Source organism: Sminthopsis crassicaudata, chromosome 1, assembly GCF_048593235.1.
Source record: "Sminthopsis crassicaudata isolate SCR6 chromosome 1, ASM4859323v1, whole genome shotgun sequence".
Taxonomy (NCBI): Eukaryota; Metazoa; Chordata; class Mammalia; order Dasyuromorphia; family Dasyuridae; genus Sminthopsis; species Sminthopsis crassicaudata.
The window spans coordinates 5,352,560-5,374,523 of record NC_133617.1 but is presented as its reverse complement, the minus strand read 5'-3'; positions in this window follow the sequence as shown (position 1 = coordinate 5,374,523).

The window sequence follows — 21,964 nt, the reverse complement described above, 5'->3', positions numbered from 1 at the left end:
ATAACATTCATATACCATAATTTGCCCAACCATTCTCCAATGGATGGACATCCGTTCATTTTCCAGTTTCTAGCCACTACAAAAAGGGCTGCCACAAACATTTTGGCACATACAGGTCCCTTTCCCTTCTTTAGTAGTTCCTTGGGGTATAAGTCCAGTAGTAGTATGGCTGGGTCAAAGGGTATGCACATTTTGATAACTTTTTGGGCATAATTCCAGATTTCTCTCCAGAATGGTTGGATTCTTTCACAACTCCACCAACAAAGTATTAGTGTCCCAGTTTTCCCACATCCCCTCCAACATTCATCATTCTTTGTTCCTGTCATCTTAGCCAATCTGACAGGTGTGTAATGATATCTCAGAGTTCTCTTAATTTGCATTTCTCTGATCAATAGTGATTTGGAACACTCTTTCATATGAGTGGAAATAATTTCAATTTCATCATCTTAAAATTGTCTGTTCATATCCTTTGACCATTTATCAATTGGAGAATGGCTTCACTTCTTATAAATTAAAGTCAATTCTCTGTATATTTTGGAGATGAGGCCTTTATCAGAACCTTTAACTATAAAAATGTTTTCCCAATTTGTTACTTCCCTTCTAATCTTGTTTGCATTAGTTTTGTTTGTGCAGAAACTTTTTAATTTGGTGTAATCAAAATGTTCTATTTTGTGATCAATAATGGTCTCTAGTTCTCCCTTGGACACAAACTCCTTCCTCCTCCACAAGTCTGAGAGGCAGACTATCCCATGTTCTTCCAATTTATTTATGATTTCATTCTTTACGCCTAAATCTTGGACCCATTTTGATCTTATCTTCGTATGTGGTGTTAAATGTGGGTCCATGCCTAGTCTCTGCCATATTAATTTCCAGTTTTCCCAGCAGTTTTTGTCAAATAAAGAATTCTTATCCCAAAAATTGGGATGTTTGGGTTTGTCAAACACTAGATTGCTATTTTTTTTCACTATCTTGCCCTCTGAACCTAAACTATTCCACTGATCAACTGGTCTGTTTCTTAGCCAATACCAAATGGTTTTGGTGACTTGCTTTTGTATTATGATATAAAAGTTCTGATTCGCTCCTATAAATGACGATCTCAAGCTCAATTAAAAAGTAAAAGTAAAAAGTTTTAATCAAACAAGACAAGGTACAGACAATTTAGATTTACACAACAAAACAAATAGAAACAAGAACAATTAACAACATGACAATTATAGCAGATAGAGGAAGAGAATACATCACCAATTCAAGGGAACCTCAAAAAACTCAAATGGCTGGGAGTCCCGTTTAAGCCTCAATCAACTTGAATTGTGCAAAGATTTTTCCGGGCGAAGCGTCCTCCCCACGGATGAGACTCAGTGGAGATATAAGATTCTCAATCTTATATACCTCTCTTAAACAAAGAGAGCTTTCAGCCAAGAAGTCTGGCACATATACATGTATAGAAATACGTGACCTTCTAGTGTTTTGACTTACTCCATATATTATCTTGACATCTATAAAAATACATGACCATCTGGTATTTTGACCCATTCTATATTGTCTATACCTTGGCGTATTTCCTTATCAATTGTATAGGCTCAGGGAGGAAGCCAACCGCCCTAAGCATAGACATTCCCAGGAATGGCTAGTTCCTGGTATTTATTGTCAAGGACATATAGCATTCATGGAATGGTCAAATTCCCATAATTTAGAAGCTCAGGCCTGTTAGATTTGAGTGAGCTTACAATTCTAATATGAAATTTTAATTTCTTATTCATTTGGCCTTAAGATCACGAAAACAATAAGAGGACTGAGCTAGTGGGGTGAAATTAGAATAAATTGTTTTCATCTTCCGATACATATAGCAATTACACATACAGTATTACAAAAAAGAACAATAACAACAATATGGGTATGGCTAAACTATTAAAATAAATGGTAGCGCTACCTGATCTAAATAAGAAGCCATACCAATGATGATTAGTATCTGATGTCACTAAATGAGAGGCCTCGATAAGTTGTCCTGCAGCTCTAAGAGTCTGTATTCGATGTTCATTTAACACGCGCTGATTAGACTCTAACAGTTTCTTCATAACTAAAAACTTGTTCAGGATATCCACAAGAGGTTTTAGTGACAAGGAGACATGGGGTAAAGGAAGAAGCTTGGGTACCCAGGTTATTAGAAGCTATGTTGCGAAGATACCTCATATATCATGGAGAAGTTATTCACAAGATACAATGTTAAATCACACAAATTGGATGAATGTGAGAGAAGGCAGGGTTCCATCTGCTGAAACATCATCCCACAAACAATCCCCATATCAGTTGCAGTACAGTCGGACAAAGTGTGGGTTACATTATTCAAATCTATGCAGTTTCCATACAGTTTCCATACAGTTTCCATATATATGAGTAAAGCAAAGTAATTAGGTAAGACAAAAGGTAACACATGAAATTGACACATAACAGCCCATATCTTAACTTGACAATACACAATAGTTCCAGTCCACCAAAAAGAAGTACACATAGCATTTTCAGGTCATTCTTTTATCCATGGTTCTGGTAAATTAAACACATAATCCCACATTGCAACAATCTCTGAGCATTTTCTTTTTGTATCAAGGTATACATATTTTGTAAAGGGCATTTGGTCCACTTAAATAAATTACTCATATTTCCAGTAAAACCCAAACTAGTAATAATACTATCATTAAAAAACTTGTAAGAATTGGCCTTGACATTTTAACTTATTTTGGTGGGGTAGGATCTTCGTGGGCAACTGTTGAGCATTTACAGTCAAAGCTTGAGAAACATCTTGCCCAGCACTGCGCAGTCTGCTGGCCAAGGTCTCAAGGTCTATTGAATTAACTATACCCAAACCAGTTCCAGCACCACCAAATAGGGCATCATACCAGGTTCTTTTCTTTCTAACACAATTCATCAGAGGAGGAAAAGTTACATTATTGGTACAAGTTTTAGGAACTCTTATGATTGATGGAGGATGTTTTGTAGGAGGGGGAGGTGTCAGTAATAGATATTTTATCTAATAGTGAGCCTTCAATACCGCTATCAAGATTTTACATGCACAGTCCATCAGTTGTTTTTCAATGTTGGTCTCAGCTTGTTCTCTGCATTCAGTTGGGAAGTCCACACCTCGGAGTCCACCAGTCCTTTAATTCCGATGTGCTGAGTCCACTCTCTTTCCTGTGTAGCACTGCTGTATCTGATGTCAAGAGGATCTGGAACAGTCCTTTCCATCTCAGGGTCAGCTTGTCCTCCTTCCATGTCTGAACCAGGACCCCGTCTCCAAGCTAGAACTCATGCACTGTTGAAACCCTAAGGGAGGAGTCTGAGCAATAAGCCTGTTTAGTTGTAAAGTTTTCAGATGTTACAGTAAAGACATAACATATTTCCTTAAAAACAAATCCTTGGTTTCAAATATTGGATACAAGGAAGAATTTTGAATCCCTTTTGGATAAGGGTGACCATACAATAATTCATAAGGTGACAATTCCACATCTCTTCAGGGGTTTTGTTTTAATTCTTAATAAGGCAAGGGGAAGGCACTTGGTCCAGGGCAATTGTGTCTCTAATGCCAATTCAGTCAGTTGCTGTTTAATTTCCTTATCCATCCTTTCCACTTTACATGATGAGGGAGGATGCTATAGGGCGTGTAAGTCCCATCATATTTCTAGAGCTTGGGCCACAGATTGGAGGATCTTAGCTGTGAAACAGGTGCCTTGGCCTAAATCTGCCTGCTCCACCATCCCATACCCTGGAATGATATGCTCAAGAAGTACTTTTACAATTACTGAGGCTGTTGCCCAGACAAGGGGAATGGCCTCCACCCATAGGGTCAGATGGTCCACTACGACCAACAACTATTTGAGACGCCCCACTGACAGCAGCTCGGTAAAGTCCACCTGTATGCTTTGGAAAGGCCTGATACCAGGAGGCCTTCTTCCTTTTAGACTTGTCATTGGGCCGTCCTATTCATCCTCTGGCAAACAGGACACCCGCTGACCAGTTGCCTGCTATTGTGTATAAGCCAGTGCCACAGACCTAGTCAGCACCACATCACACAGGTCTCGGACACCCCAATGACTGCCCTGATGTAAATGTTGGGGTACATTTCTCATACCTGCTATGGTCAGTACCTCTCTGCCATTAGGGAGGAGCCAGTGCCCCTCTTTTATCCTTCTGAGCGCCAAGGCTTTTAGATTTCCTGCTTCTCTTCTGGGGTAAGGGAAGGTGGAGGCACTGGAGGCAGAAATGCCAGAATTAGCACCATCACCTCCTCCATACTTACAGATTCCTCTTCTCCAGGCTGTTTCACCTCCTCATCTGCAAAGCAGTTTCTCCTTATCTCAAATGAATCTCCTCTTTGGTGCCCCTGCACATGAATCACTGCAGCATTCTTAGGTAACATAAGATTAGTCAAAATTTCAGTGACCAATGCCCTGTGTGCCAATCCCTTTCCTTTACTGTTTACCATTCCCCTTTCTTCCCATATTTCCCAAATATATGAACAATTCCCCAAGCATATTTTGAATCAGTCCTTCAAGCAATTTTAGGGCTTGATTTAATGCATATAATTCACAAATTTTGAGCTGACCACTCTTTTGGCAAGAATCCAGCTTGAACCAGAGTCAAATCTTCCCCATCAACAATAGCATAACCATTTTTTTTCATTAACTATTTGTGAAGAACCATCTATGAACTATTCAGTGCCTTTTAACAAAGGGACCTCCTACAAATCTTCCCTAATCTTAGTTTGCTAATCAATCACATTTGGACAATCATGTTCAAGGGACACATGTTCCCCAGGGGAAGCAGATAAGAACATGGCTGGATTAAAGTTATGATCTGGTGAGAGTGCCAAATCATCTCTTTCCAATAGTATTGCTTCATGTTTTAAAATCCTTGAATCAATTAGCCACCTCCTGGCCTCTTTGATTCAGAATTGATTGAACCTGGTGCAGGACACTCACTATTAAACTCCCCCAAAGGTTAATTTCTCACTTTTCTTCTACCAAAAGTGCTGTGGCTGGCCTCGCTTTAATTGTGATAATACCCCTAAAACCACATTGTTTACTGTATTTACATATTGAACTATATCAGGCTTCTCTTCCAACAAATGACTTAATAAAGTCTTAGTTAATAATGCATATTCATCAATCCAGGTTCTACAATACTCCACCAATCCTAGAGATCTCTGCAGACTCTTTTTTGTTCTAGGCTTAGTAATTTGAAGAATCCCCTCCACCCATACAGGGTCTAGTTTCTTTTTTTCCTAAGCTTATAAAATGGCCTAAATATTTTACCTCATGTTTCACAAATTGCAATTTGTCTTAAGAAATTCTCAGTCCCTGTGCTCCTAAATAATTTAACAAACTGATAGTGACTTGGACAAGGTCACTCCCCTTCTTCCTGTCACAAAAAGATCATCTACATTTTGTAAGACTTTTAACAATAAGAAATTTATCCCAGAATGTTTACACAATTCTTACATACCCAAGTAGATGTTTCACAAGTTGAACATTATACCAATTATTTTGCTTTTAAAATACCCAATACACAGAAAAATCCCAAACCACATATTGCCATAACAAAAACATTTTCAAAAGGACAAAGGCAAGAACCATTATACTTGGAGTCCCTTTAAACAATTGGAATCAATACAATTAATTAAAACTTCTATTTTCACACAAAAGAATCTGAAAAGTTCTTAAAAACATCAATTAAACATTTTTTTAAATAAATAACCCTTTCAGACTATATATCACATTTCTGATCATATTCTTTAAACACAAAAACCATTAAATATCTAAGGAAACAAATGTTCAATAAATTAACATCTTGTAAGAGCAGCTTGACCCCTTTATCAGTTTGCTTTCTTCAACCAAAAACAGCTACAGCTTCCTACTACTGTTCTCCCCCTGTAAAAACACATCTTGTCTCACAGTCATCTCTCCGTGACTCCCCTTTCCAACTAGTTCCTTCTTTTCCCCACTGATGTCTTCTTGAAATCTTTTGCTCCCACTAATCAATCCTTCTTAAATCACCTTCATTCTCCTGTCCCATCTCTCTGTCTCTCTCTTCCCAATGCTTACTTACTTAAACCTAACACTTCCAAACCAATAACTCTTCTGACTTCATTTAAACTATTAATTGCTTTTGTAAATCAATCTCCCTTGTCCCTTTTCTTTAATCACCTTTTTTTTAAACTTCAAGATTCATAACCCATAATGATAACAAATTACCCAATGTTTCAGAAGCAAACCAAATAGTTTTTCTTTTTCTTTCTTTCTTCTGCCTGAGTGCTTCAAGGCACTTCAAGTAAGAAACTTCCCAGGTGGTATTAAGCAGATAAGATTGTATTGCCTTGACTCCTCTTTAGCAGACTTTGAAAATCTGCTTTTCAGATAAAACTTCCCCACCAGTTTAAAATAGTCAAGTTTTTTTTTCTTTTACTTACAAATTGGTACAACAGATTAAAAAGTTTAAAATCACAAACAATTTTTATATTAAGTAACATTAAAATAATCAATTCCCAAATTTCTTAATCATTGTTTTTTTAAAACTTAACAAAGCTCTTAAATCACTAAAACAAACTAGAGGCTTTTCCTAGGACTCCCGCTGCCAGAGAGAAGTTTGTTTCACCTTGAACATTCTTCCCTCCCAGAATCCAAACAGAGCTTCTCTAAACTTCAAAGCCCGTTTTACTGCATTTCTCTGCCTTCACAGGGAATGCCTAGATATTTCATGACTTAAGACCACTCTGAAAGAAATACTATTCTGAATGAATTCCAATTTCCCCAATTCAGCCTGATAGTTTTCTAAGCCTGTAACACAGAAGCTGTTCTTATCTTATGAGCTTGCTAACTTTTAACACAGAACAACAAGAACAACAGCAACAAAAAAAAAGTTCAAAGCAGACAAACATACACAGACAGACACAGAGCTTGAATTTTCTTAAAGAGAGGCATTTATACAGTGAATCCTGCCGACTACGCCAATTTATGTATTATGATATTAAAGAAAAGTTCTGATTCGCTCCTATAAATGACGATCTCAAGCTCAATTAAAAAGTAAAAGTAAAAAGTTTTAATCAAACAAGACAAGGTACAGACAATTTAGATTTACCCAACAAAACAAATAGAAACAAGAACAATTAACAACATGACAATTATAGCAGATAGAGGAAGAGAATACATCACCAATTCAAGGGAACCTCAAAAAACTCAAATGGCTGGGAGTCCTGTTTCAGCCTCAATCAACTTGAATTGTGCAAGGATTTTTCCGGGCGAAGCGTCCTCCCCACGGATGAGACTCAGTGGAGATGTAAGATTCTCAATCTTATATACCTCTCTTAAACAAAGAGAGCTTTCAGCCAGGAAGTCTGGCACGGATACATGTATAGAAATACGTGACCTTCTAGTGTTTTGACTTACTCCATATATCATCTTGACATATATAAAAATAAGTGACCATCTGGTGTTTTGACCCATTCTATATTGTCTATAATTTGACGTATTTCCTTATCAATTGTATAGGCTCAGGGAGGAAGCCAACCGCTCTAAGCATAGACATTCCCAGGAATGGCTAGTTCCTGGTATCTATTGTCAAGGACATGTAGAGTTCATGGAATGGTCAAATTCCCATAATTTAGAAGCTCAGGCCTGTTAGATTTGAGTGAGCTTACAATTCTAACATGAAATTTTAATTTCTTATTCAGGAACATATAAGCAGGACTGAGAGCCACAGAGGAGAAGCTCTCAGGGCCAGAGAAGACAGAGCACTAGAAGCTTTGTGAGACAGATTCATTCCATCATGCACCTTTATGGTAGCTAGAGGCTGAAGCACAAACCTTTGTATTCGGAGAGATTTAGAGGGCAGAGAAGACAGGCAAGCTCTCAGATCCAAGGAGAGAGATAGTCCTCTAAGAAAGCGAACCGGGCTCCAATGAAGGAGATAGGATTTTGAAGGAGACAATAAAGGATTTGGAATTTAACACCTGGCTGTACTCTTGTGGTGATTACTGAACTGAAAAGAAGGCTGCTCCCAGAGACCCCAAGAAAACAGAACCAACAGAGAACATTACACAAAACTCTAAATGCCTTGGGAAAAAGAAAATTATTTTTGATTTTAAGTTCCAAATTTTCTCCCTTTATCTCTCCCTCACTCACTGATAAAGAAATGATACTATTCTCCAATTGATAAATGATCAAAGGATATGAACAGAAAATTCTCAGATGAAGAAATTGAAACTATTTCTAGCCATATGAAAAACATTAAGACAACTCTGAGATGCCACTACACATCTGTCAGATTGGCTAGAATGACAGGGAAAGATAATGCGCAATGTTGGAGGGGATATGGGAAAACAGGGACACTGGTACATTGTTGGTGGAATTGAGAACACATCCAGCCATTCTGGAGAGCAATTTGGAACTATGCTCAAAAAGTTATCAAACTGTGCATACCCTTTAACCCAGCAGTATTACTATTGGGCTTATATCCCAAAGAGATCTTAAAGAAGGGAAAGAGACCTGTGTGTGCCAAAATGTTTGTGGCAGCCCTTTTTGTAGTGGCCAGAAACTGGAAACTACGTGGATGCCCATCAATTGGAGAATGGCTGAATAAATTGTGGTACATGAATAGTATGGAATATTATTGTTCTGTAAGAAATGACCAACAGCATGATTTCAGAAAGGCCTGGAGAGACTTACAGGAACTGATGCTGAGTGAAATGAGCAGGACCAGGAGATCATTATATACTTCAATAACAACACTATAGGATGATCAATTCTGATGGCCGAGGCCCTCTGCAACAATGAGATGAACTAAATCAGTTCCAATAGAGCAGTAATGAATTGAACCAGTTACACCCAGCGAAAGAACTGTGGGAAATGACTATGAACCACTACATGGAATTCCCAATCCCTCTTGTCTGCCTGCATTTTTGATGTCCTTCACAGGCTAATGGTTCACTATTTCAAAGTCTGATTCTTTTTGTATAGCAGATAACTATTTGGACATGTATACTAATAAGGTATTTAATTTATACTTTAACATATTTAACATGTATTGGTCAACCTGCCATCTGGGAGAAGAGGTGGAGGGAAAGAGGGGAAAAATTGGAGCAAAAGGTTTGGCGATTATCAATCCTGTAAATTACCCATGCATATAACTTGTAAATGAAAAGCTATAATAATTTTTTTAAAAAAGAAATGATAGCCATTCTACTTATGAAGTCAGATAAAACTTATTTCCAAATAAATCATATTGTTTTTATTTTTTAAATAAAAAGGCAAGAATAAAGTGGGAAAAAGTATGCTTCAATCACCACTTAGAGTTCATCAGCTTTCTCTCTGGATATATACAGCAGTTGACATCATGAGTCCTTTGGATTGTATTGGATCATTGTATTGATCCAACAATAGATCTCTTTTAGAGTAGCTAAATAAGTAGGTCTTTCACAGTCAATTATTGTTACATTATTGCTAGAATATATGATGTTCTCCTAGTTCTGTTCACTTCAATTTCCATCAACTCATATAAGTCACATTTTTCTAAAATCAACCCCTTCCTTATTTCTTATATCATCATAGCGATTCATCACGATTATATAACATAACATGCTCAGCTATGGACATCAGTTTCCAAATCTTTGCCACAACAGAAAGTTAAACTATTTTTGCATGTGAGTTCTTTGGCTTTTTCTTTGATCTCTTTGGGATACTGATATAGGAATGGTACTTAGTTTTAAAAGGCACGGGTAGTTTTATATCCTTTTGGGCATAGTTCTAAAATGTTCTCAAGAAAAATTGGACGAGTTTACAGTTCTACCAAGGGAGCATTAGGGTACTTTAATTTTCAACATCTTCAACATTTGCCTTTTTCTTTTTCTGTTAGTCAATCTGATAGATGTGAGGAGGTATCTCCAAAATGTTTTATTTTGCAGTTCTTTAATTTTGAGTGATTTAGAATATATTCATTGTAACATGCTGTTGTCTCCAGAAGCTGCCGATCGCTCTCTGGGAGGAGATCTGCTGTGTCAACTCAAATCTCTCGGACAGATTCTGCTTCCTGTAGAGAACCGTTGTCTCCAGACAGTTGCCGTTAACTCTCATCCAGAGAAGTGACTTCCCTTCCTGCAGAGAGCCGCATCAAGCCTGGTCTAAAGCAGAGACTGACTATCTCTGGAATGCTTCCCTCTTTATCCTCCCAGAGAATGGGCGTGGGATAATGCAAGGGCTTCTGGGAAGAACCACTTCAACTAATGAACTTGCTCCTCCTAAGCATGTAAGCTCTTCCCCAGGAAAGGCTGGAACTAGAGAATTGTCAAGTACCTACTTAGCATTTAGTAAAAACCTAATATCTCATTATTTCATTAGCACTTAGTAAGAACCTAACAATTCACGACTATGAATAGATTGGATTTCTTCTGAAAACTATTCATATTCTTTGACCACTTCTCAGTTGGGGAATGGTTATTTTTATAAATTTGGCTCAGTGCCCTATATATTTGAGAAATGAGGTCTTTATCAGAAACATTTGCTATAAAACAGTTTTGTTAGCTTCCTGTTTTCCTTCAAAATTTGGCTGCACAGTGGATAAAGCACCAGCCCTGAAGTCAGGAGGACCTGAGTTCAAATGTGGTCTCAGACACTTAACACTTCCTAGCTGTGTGACCCTGGGCAAGTCACTTAACCCCAGCCTGGGGGGGTGGGGGGGCATTAGTTTTGTTTGAAAAAAAAATCAGTAATATCCATTTTGCTTCCTGTGATCCTCTCTTATCTTTTTTTGATCAGTTCTTCCATTGTGCATAGATCTGATAATTTTTACCATGTTCCTGTTATTGCTCATATCACCCATATGTCTAAACCACACGCCCATTATGAGTTTTTCTTAGTATACTGTGATATATTGGTTTATGCCCAGTTTCTTCCAGAAAGCTTTCCAGTATTTCCAGTTTTTGTCAAATAGTGAATTTTTGGCTTAGATCTCTGCATTTATCAACCATGATCATTTACTTCTGCATATTGTGGACCTAATCTAGTTCATGGATTAACTAAAAACATTATCTATTTCTTATCTGGTACTAGATGGTTTTGATTATACCTTTGTCATATAATTTGTATTCTAGTAATATTATACTGCCTTCACATCTTTTTCATTGATTCCCTTGATATTCTTGACCATGTATTCCCTCAGATGAATTGTTATTTTTCCCCTAGCTCTATAAAATTATTCTTTGATAGCTTTGCTGGGTCAGCACTGAATAATAATAAATTTAGTAAAATAATAAATGCTTTAGCTCAGCCTACCCATGAGCAATTAAAATTTCTCCAATTATTTAGATTTTTGCTTTTCTGAAGTGTTTAGAAAAGTGATTGTTCCTATAATCCCTTTCAAATATTTTATACTGCCTGAAGTTATTTAAAACGGAATTTCTATCTTTTCTTGTTCTTTTGTTGGTAAAAGTAAGAAATGCCAATCATTTATTTGGTTTATTTCATATTTTGCAACTTTGCTGTGTTTTAACTAGTTTTTTATTGATTTTCTAGGATTTTCCAAGTATAACATCGTATCATCTGCAAAAGGGGATAGTTTTGTTCCCTTACTGCGTATTGTTATTCTTTCAATTTATTCTTCTGCTATTTCTAGTTAGAATTTCTAGTACATAACTGATGACAATGGAAACCACTGAATCATCCCTCCCCATCCTGGAAAGGCTTCAAAGCTATTCCCCTTACAGATGGCACTTTTGGTTTTAGATGAAATGTGTTGTTTATCAGTTGTGTCTGAGTCTTGTAACCCCATGAATTTATCCATGGGGTTTTCTTGGCAAAGTTACTGGAGGGGTTTTCCATTTCCTGCTACAGTGTGTCCCCACTTAGATGAGGCCAACAGGAAGGAGTTAAGCTACTCGCCGAGGGTCACACGTATAGAGCGTCACAGTCAATGGGGAACTCTGGGTGAGGTATTAGACCTTTCAGTCCAGAGGGAACCTGCTAACAACGTCTGGTTCGGCTCCCCATCTCCCCTAAGGGCTGTTGTGATTGAAGCAGAGTGATATCAGGTGCCAAACTACCTACAATAGCAAGTTGTTTATGTGGTCCTTACGTGCACAGTGTTGTTTTTGTTACATTATATAAAGGGGAAGATCCTTGAAATGAATGGACTCCATTTTTTCCACTGTCCTCTGGAGTCCTGCCTTATCACTTCTCCATTAGGAAGGTATATTTTTAGTCACCTGGGTGTGGGGGCTCCAGAAAGCAATGGTATGTTTTATCACCCAAGCTTTGGGGGGGAGGTCTAGAAAGCAGGACACAAGAACATGGCTGGATTTGGGATTGGGTCTTTCTGATTCCAGGTTCAGTGCTGTAACTACCTAGCTCCCCTATAGGTAGATCGTGCTATTGCTGGAATCAAGAAGAGCTAAGTTCAAATCTGAGCTCAGACATTTATTAGCCACATAACCCTGGACAAATCACTTTACTCTCTTTGCCTCATTGTAAAATGCACCGGAGAAGGAAATGGCAAAACTACTCCCAGTGTTCTTGCCAAGAAAACCCAAAACGGAATCCGGAGGACTCAGACTCAATGGAAGTAATTTCCGGGTTCCCAGCCCAGAGGTCTCTCCACTAAGACCACCCAGCTGCCCTTCAGGCCTATTTCTGTTGTCCATTCGCTCCGGTTGTGTTTCTTCTGGATCCTGGGTTTTCTGGGCAAAGACGTGGTTTTCCTTCTCGGGTGCATTTTTACAGATGAGAGAATTGAGGCAAAGAGAGTGAAATGGGTCTGGATTCCAAGCCTGGTGCTGCCCATCCGTAGAGGGCCGCAGATACTGGGGGAATTCTGGGTGAGGTATGAGACCCTTCAGCCCAGAGGAAACCCGCTGACCATATCTGAGGTTGAGCCCATACACACTCAAGTTTACTTATTTCAAGTCCTCTCAAGTCCTTTGCATAATTACATCACTATAGCACACTGACCATGGGCCAACTGTAGAACCATTCTATCACAGTAAGCACTAAGTATGTGTGAACTAGAGAACCGCTATCTCACCAATCACACTGAGGAAACACCCTGTTTTACTCATCCTTGTTTCAAGTGTACTCCTCCAGAGTTTGGGCCTTCTACACGTCGCACGCCTGGCTGCCCATTAGGGGGGCGCCATTTATGATCTGGAGGAAAGCTCCATTTATTCCTGTGCTTGTGTGTGCTTTAATAAAACTGGGTGCTGCATGTGTCAAAACCTTATTAGCACTAGCTAAGATTTATGTGGAAGCTGGCGGGCATGGAGTCGGGAAGATCTGAGTTTGAACGCTTCCAGGACCTGTCACCAAGAGAGATGTGATTCAGCTCGCTCAACAAGGACCCACTGTAGATTCCCCCGGGAGCGGGCGGCGCTTCAGCTGGGGCGGGGCCTGCTGCGGTTGCCTCAGTGCAGCCCAGAGTCACCGGGCTGTGGTTCCACTTCTGGGTCGGGGGAGACACGGAAGCCCCTCCTGTTGGTTGGTGCAGTCACGTGGGTGGGTGTGTGGGATCTGCAGAATATTCCACTTAGGAGGTATGAGAAGTGTCTGCTTCTGACATAGGAAATAGGCTGGTTTTGTACCTCCCCCCCCCAAAAAAAAAGCATGGGAAGGGCAAACTTTCAGGACCTCCAAAAGCAGCAATTACATATTTACATATATATTTATATGTGTATGTATATATAGGTATACACACAGGTGTATACACACATAGATATAGGTATATATACACATACCACGGGCCGTAGATTGAAGACCCCTGGCCTCTGGGGGTTAGAGACATTAAGGATTGTTTCTATTCTATCCCTCTAGATAAGGAGGATATGAAAAGATTTGCTTTTTCAGTGCCCAGCGTTAACTTAGCTGAGCCTTATAAAAGATATGAATGGACAGTTTTGCCACAGAGAATGAAAAACAGCCCTACTATGTGCCAAATGTATGTTGCTGCTGCTCATGCTCCAATAAGAAAAGCATTTCCAAAAGTAATATTGTTACATTATATGGATGATATTTTGGGATGTGCACCTGAGGAACAAATGTTAGAAGCATGTCTACAAAAGACCATGGAAACACTGAGGAATTATAAATTGCACATAACTTCAGAAAAGATTCCAAGACATGCTCCCTTCCAATATTTAGGATATGAAGTATAGCCTAAGGTGCTTACAGTACAAAAACTCTCCTTAAGAACAGAGAAGCTAAACACCTTAAATGACTTCCGGAAACTGATAGGAGATATCCAATGGATGCGTCCCCTGCTAGGCTTGACTACCTGTCGATTACAACCTTTATATGACATTTTAAGAAGAGACACTGCCTGCTTTAAATTTACAAAAGAAGCTCAAGAGGCTTTGAGACAAGTTGAATTGGCTTTATCCAATGTGGTTGAAAGAGTCACTCGGAAACCCTTGGAAATATCAGTTTTTGCTACACAAGAGGCCCCCACAGCCGTCCTTCATCAAGGAGACAGTGTGATTGAGTGGGTGAACCTCCCAGAACAAAGCCTTACTCCTTACCCAGTGCTTGTGGCCAGGATTTTGTTAAAGGCTATTAAGAGAGTAATACAATCATCTGGGACAAGACCTGACAATGTACAATTAGGAAAAAAATACCAAAAGTTTAATGCTGACATAGTTACAGAAACTCAAATTTTGTCAAAAATTTATGTATTAGTTTGTGTAGCTTAACACAAAACAAAGCACTGAAAATGCTTAAATGGGCTTTAATCAGTCCCCCAGGCAAAGGTTTGGTCCAAGCCTCACTGTTAATTTTTATTAAACCTACACAAGCAAGTTTGCACAACTCGGTGAGAATGGCCTCAACACGAGACCCGAGTTTAAAGGAGCAGGTAACGAGCTCACTTCTTAAAGTAGTCCATGACACCTCGGATAACCGCAGGCACAGCAGGGACTAACATGAGCAATAAAGGGAAGTCTGACTAAAACCTAATTAAAAAGGTGGGTAAACCTCCAGCCACCACAGTCATCCATTAACCTAAATGAACAGAATAACAGCAAAAAGTGTGTGTAAGGGAAACAATCACCCAATAAAGTCACTACAACTGTGCAGTAATAAGGGAGCCGCCGGGGCGCGGGCCGCCTAGCCCCGCCTCGAACGAGGCCGCAGCTGCCCGCGACGCGGCGGCGGGAGCCGCCGGGCTAGGCGTCGTCGTCGTCGTCGTCGTCATCAAAAACCTGTAAATACAAATACATCGTTTTATCCAATTGTAATGATTAATAATTTATACATGGTACTGGCCACAAAATTTTTCAGTAGAAATATGAATGCGCTTTCAGGGATAACCTTACTCTTTCACTTGCTCGTGGCTTAATTTAACCTGACACTGTACCAGAGTCTGTTTGCAATGGTTACTTTAACCTTGATCTCATCTACCTTTGATATAGACTGGATCCACCAAAACAAGACTCCCTTAAACCATTAATAAGTGAAGTTCAAAAGAAAACTTACCAGGCTTTCTCCCAGCAATCTGGACGTCATTTTGTAATCACTGCTCATATGATACAAGCAGATTTCTATAATTCTGTCTCATTTACAAAAGTAAATGCAATTTGAGTTTGTAAAATTTAAAGTAGCATCACACAAGATAAGAGATTTGGCAGGAAAATACCACTACTCCAAAAAGACTACAAGGCATTCACCTGTGAGGGATGTAGAAGACCCTTACACCAAAACGACTACTCGGAGATCCCTCGGTAGAAAGCAGAAAGATTGTTTACTAAAACCTCCAGAGGATGAGCCCTTCTATCACGAGACAAGGGAAAGAGAAATCTTGTGGTAGGAGGGCTAAAGAAGTAGTAAAGGTACGCAGCTCTTATACAAGACATTACATCACAGATAAGAGAGCATTGAGAAGGGGCGGGGGAGGCATCTAATTGGTTGTTGCTATCAGGAGAGATTGCAATGGAAGGTTTCCGTTTCCCCAAAATCCTCTGATTTCTAAGAAACAGAAAATCAGGCCTTCGGGCTTCAGATGGGACATTGGTCAAGCTAATGGACTAAATATCGATAAATGTCAAATACTGAAATGTCATCAGCTCAGGTTATATATAAATATGGTTATACCCGGCCAAGGCTCAAGTAAATATGAGCCTGCACATATTATGCAGGTCATAGGGGAAACACAGAAATAATGAAAATAAGATACAGAAAAAGAATTCACAAAGAATTCACACATTCCTGTACATTCTTCACTTTCTCTCTATTCCACACAATTTCTCCTTGAAATGTATACATGATTTTGTCATATTTCTACAAACTTGCACACTGTTCAAATCAGTTAACGTATCTATACATTGTTGATCAAGTTCATCATCAAGATTATACCCCTCTAACACAGCTTTTTCTCTGAAGAATCATCATTTTAATATCTTCTGTATGCAATATTTCAATAGGTACCATTGAACTATTTTTGGTTACTAATGTAATTATACACGGTAGGCATAGTGGCAACAGGATAATACCATTGATTACAATAATTCCATACTATAAAAATTACTTCCACCGGTTCTCTTGGAAACAGTTATCCCAGAACAGATTGGCATTTGGCAGACATAAAAATACAAAGATATATTAACAAAGATGACAATCTAGGGAAACTGAGGCACAACATTACACACTCTCCTTCTGAATATTTGAATTATTGAATTACCTCTCCCTAGATACCTGGGAGGTCTCAGCACAATATAATTTTGACCAACCCAATGTGAAGCAAATAAATCAAAAATAAAACCAAAAAATGCAAGAACAAGTCTCTTCCCGACAACCCCAGAGTTATCAGCAATACAAAGGCCCTCATCTCAGCCAGAGAATCCAGTTTGAGATGGACGGTTCACTGTGTTAGGTGGTCTGCAGTCATTTGTGCACTGAACTCAGCTGCTGCTTATATAGAGAATAGCAGTGCTCAAGACAGCCCCGTGCTAGGAGGGGCATCCCAAGTCTGTCAGGGATTCCAAAGGAGGGAAAAAGTGGGGCCTGGAGTAGCTCCACTTGGCCCCTCTGATAGAGCAGGAACTGCTTCAACGATCCAGAAAGGATTTCTGAGCAGAACATGCACAGTTAGACCATGAAGGCAGGCAAACCTCGAACTTTAGAGGCTTCAAGTAAGAAACTGGGGTTACAAGGTGAATGAGAAATTAAAATTTCATATTAGAATTGTAAGCTCACTCAAATCTAACAGGCCAGAGCTTCTAAATTATGGGAATTTGACCGTTCCATGAACTCTATATGTCCTTGACAATAGATACCAGGAACTAGCCATTCCTGGGAATGTCTATGCTTAGGGCGGGTGGCTCCCTCCTTGAGCATATACTATTCATAAGGAAATACGTCAAGGTATAGACAATATGGAATGAGTCAAAACACCAGATGGTCATGTATTTTTTTTATATATGTCAAGATAATATATGGAGTAAGTCAAAACACTAGAAAGTCACGTATTTCTACACATGTATACGTGCCAGACTTCTTGGCTGAAAGCCCTCTTTGTTTAAGAGAGGTATATAAGATTGAGAATCTTACCTTTGCACTGAATCTCATTCAAGGGGAGGACGCTTCGCCCGGAAAAATCTTTACACAATTCAAGTTGATTGAGGCTGAAACGGGACTCCCAGCCATTTGAGTTTTTGAGGTTCCCTTGAATTGGTGATGTGTTCTCTTCTTCTATCTGCTATAATTGCCATGTTGTCAATTGTTCTTGTTTCTATTTGTTTATCTGTGTAAATCTAAATTGTTTGTACCTTGTCTTGTTTGATTAAAACGTTTCACTTTTACTTTTTAATTGAGCTTGAGAGCATCATTTACAGGAGCGAATCCGAACTTTCCTTTAAAATCATAATACACATAATACACTATGTCTTGGAGATTTCCTAAAAAGAGCCAGAGAGCAGTCTGCCAGAGCAATTCCAACAGAATAAGGGATTTCTAATCTAATCAAATAATCATCCCATATATAAAGTTTCCATCCATCCATAATAGCAATAATTGCACAATTTCACAATTTCCATCCCAAATCTTAAGCACACACCTGTTAGGATTACTAGGTGAGAACTCAGGTTGTCTGGACAGTGACAAGGTGAGAACTCAGGTTGACTTGATAGAAGGAGCAAGCTCATTGGCTGAAGTGGTTCTTCCCAGAAGCCCTTGCATTATCCCACGCCCATTCTCTGGGAGGATAAAAGAGACAACATTGGGCCTGGAAAGCAGATTGGACTGGAGAAGGACAAGAGTCAAAGAGGAGAAGACTCTGCACTACATCTGGCTTGACGCAGCTCTCTGTGGGAAAGGAAGTCGGCTCTCTGCAGGAAGGGAAGTCATTTCTCTGGACAAGAGTTAACAGCAACTGCCTGGAGACAACGGTTCACTACAAGAAGAAGAATCTGTCTGAGAGATTTGAGTAGACACAGCAGATCTCTTCCCAGAGAGCGATCCAGCAGCTTCTGGAGACAACAGCTCGCTACACACACCTTATCTCTCTATTCCACACAAACCAAAGCAGGCAAGTCCGATAGGAATAAAAACTTTACCTTTGGGATTCCACTCCAATGTGCCGGTTCCGTTTCCATCACTCTGTGACCTCAGGAAAGTTGTAGTCATCACATTTCTAAGTTTTTGGAGAAAGTTTAATTTTGGTTCCAGGGGAAACAAGGTAGAATCTCATCCATTGATTCAATCTCCTAAGTGGAAGTGAATCATTTCAGAGGTTAACTGAAAAGAAAACCACACGTTTATTTGAAACTACTTAGGATGTCCCTCACTAAGAAGTGACTTTCTGTTGGAATACGCGGCAGCCACCGACAGTGCCTGCTGGAGATCCCACCCAGAATGGATCTCCTCTTGTGAAGGGATGAAACAAGGAGCCTGAGACAGTGGCTGTTCTCTGACATCTCTGACCGAGAGGCCATTGCATTTTCTGAGAGGCCATTGCATTTTCTGAGAGGCCATTGCATTTTCTCTCCTCCCTCCTCTTCCCTCTGCCTCCAATTTATCTCATTCCCAGTCTGAAACACCTGTGTCAACAAAGGCTGCCCTGCAACTCCTTCAGATGCTATGATCCAGAGCTAGGGAGGCTCTCGGGGAATTGACCTGTCCCTTAACAATTCTCCATTTTTTTTTTTTTTTGCTGTTATTTTTTCCCCATCCCCTAGCATTGCCCACACACTGAGAAACGCAAGAGGCACTCTCACTTCTGGATGGTTGTAGCAGGTGTTGATCTTGTGAAGTGTCGTGGAGGCAAACTTTCAAAGAGAGAAGAGGACTGTGGTCAGAACAAGCATTTAAGTGTTTCATCAGTCTCCTGGCTTGGCCCTTTGATGTGTTGGCCCATTTAATTACCCCAATAAAAAATTCTTACCGGGGCTCTTCTTCCTTAATTCTGGAAGCATCCTTCTCACGAACAGCTCTGGTTCTTCTTGTAATTCTTGTCCCATGTTCGGATGCCATATGTTGGACTACACAGGTGAACTGCTGGAATACACAAGGAACCATCTGACAGTGGCTGCTGGAGACCCAACCCAGAATGGATCTCCTCTTGTGAAGGGATGAAACAAGGAGACTGAGAGGCCATTGCCTTGTCTGACCTCTCTCTCCTCCTCCCTCTGCCTCCAATTTATCTCATACTCAATCTGCAACACCTGTGTCAGAAAAGGCTGCCTTGCAACTCCTTCAGATGCTATGATCCACAGCTGTGGAGGCTCTTGGAAAATTGACCTGTCCCTTAACAACTTTCCAATTCAAGAATATGTCTTTTTTTTTAATTTTTTTGACTCTTTTGCATTTTTATTCATTTCATAGCTTCCCCTAGTTGAAACATGCACGTTCACTCATACATCTAGACATACATACATATATGCATATATACATATAAGAAATCCTCATTTGATTGCCAGTCTTCTGCTTGATAATTCTTTTTTTTTAATTCAATAGTTTTTATTTACCAGATATATGCATGGGTAATTTTACAACATTGACAATCGCCAAACCTTTTGTTCTAATTTTCCCCTCCTTCCCCCCCACCCATGGCAGGTTAACCAATACATGTTCAATATGTTAAAATGTAAATTAAATATATGTCTTTCTTTAAGTAGAAATTGGGCCTCAATAACCAGCCCTTTCAGAGAAGGATACATAGGCAATGAGCAGTAATATATAAAGATTCTATTCCAATACTGATATCTTTCAAAGTAGGAAAAACCAAAGCAGGGGAAATGTTTTAGGCAGCCATTTGGTGTTCAGAAAGCAAAATAATACCTCTAGGAAATACATTAATCTTTGTTGAAAGAAAGAAAAGGAAAATTGAACATTTAGAAAGTTTTATACTTGTTGCAGATGCTATCTACTCAAGAACTGCAAAGTATAAAGGATTTTATATTTCATTTTGCTGAAGTGATAGAGGCCACCTGTGTTGTTTTTCTTTCCTCCTTCTGAGGATTCAATTAGATGACCTTCTCGGGTCTCTTACAACTCTCTTCTCTATCAATCAACAAGAATTACAAATAGAATACAAGAAACATTCCCTCCTGACCCTGTGGTCTATGAATTTATGAAAAAAAAATTTGTGATGAAAATGGTGATTGGGATTTGGAAGATGTCTGACAAAAATGCATACAAGGGTTATAAGGATCACTTAGATCAAAAAGATTAAATCTGGGGACACTGTACTAGTCCATAGTGCAGCAAAGGGACTTAGCCTAGTAGCAAATCAGAAAGCTATTACCAAGCTAGAATACTTATGGAAAATACCAGCCTGCCTTTCCTATTCGCAGCAGAAAAGAGGATTTTGATCTCTCTGTGATTCCCTTTTTTACTTCCAGGAAGGGAGATGAAACTTTACCTCTAAGGACCTGATTAAGAATCATAAAGAGGAAGACCCTCACTGGTCTGGACTCTGCTGCTGTGCTATAAAGCTGGGATCTGCCACTCAGAGAATGGATATGAGAAGAGGAAGACTTAAGTTAGTTATAGATTCAAGATTCTCTCTTCCCTTAGAGATGTGGTTATCATTTCAGTAATAAGACAAATAGTGCTGACTTCATGCAATCTCAAGAATGTCATCAAAGGCTTGAAATTTGTTCCACGTAGAAAATATCAGCCACTATTTTTATTGATTGGTGATGGTACACCTATCAAAAATTACTAATTAATAATGATTATGAATTAAAATAATTTTTAAAGATACAGTTGGGAGCTACTTGAGAAACTTTTACAGGTTACCAAGAATAGAGGGATGTGAAATTAAAACAATATCCTTGGAGGATGAAGATAAGGAAGAACAGCTGAGGACACCTCGAGTGTTTTTTTGTTTTTTTTTTTAATCTGGCCTGGATTTTCAAGCTTTGTTCTGGATTTTAACTAAAAAGAATCTTTTCTCGTATTCATTTCTTCAGTTTAGTCACTGATTATGACTTCCTGAATAAAGACAACATTGTTAAAATATTTTATATCCTCATCTGTCCATACAACTTATCAAATTTATAAGTTTTCAAAGCTTCCTCTTCCAATCTCTCTCTCTCTCTCTCTCTCTCTCTCTCTCTCTCTCTCTCTCTCTCTCTCTCTCTCTCTCTCTCTCTCTCTCTCTCTCTCTCTCCTCTCTATTTCTCTCTCTCTTTTTCTCTGTTTCTCACTGTGTTTATCTCTGCCTCTCTCTCTCTCTCTCTCTCTCTCTCTCTCTCTCTCTCTCTCTCTCTCTCTCTCTCTCTCACACACACACACACACACACACACACACACACACACACACACACACACACAACTATTGAATATCTACAACAAATTAAGGGGATGGATTGTAGTTGCAGAAGGGAAGAATAGATCCAATGCAACAAAAACAAATTTTTTATAAAGAAATCTTCAATGCAAAGATTCTTGAAATTGGAAGCACCGACTCTGAAACTTAGTAGTTTCATGAACCTGTCTGAGGC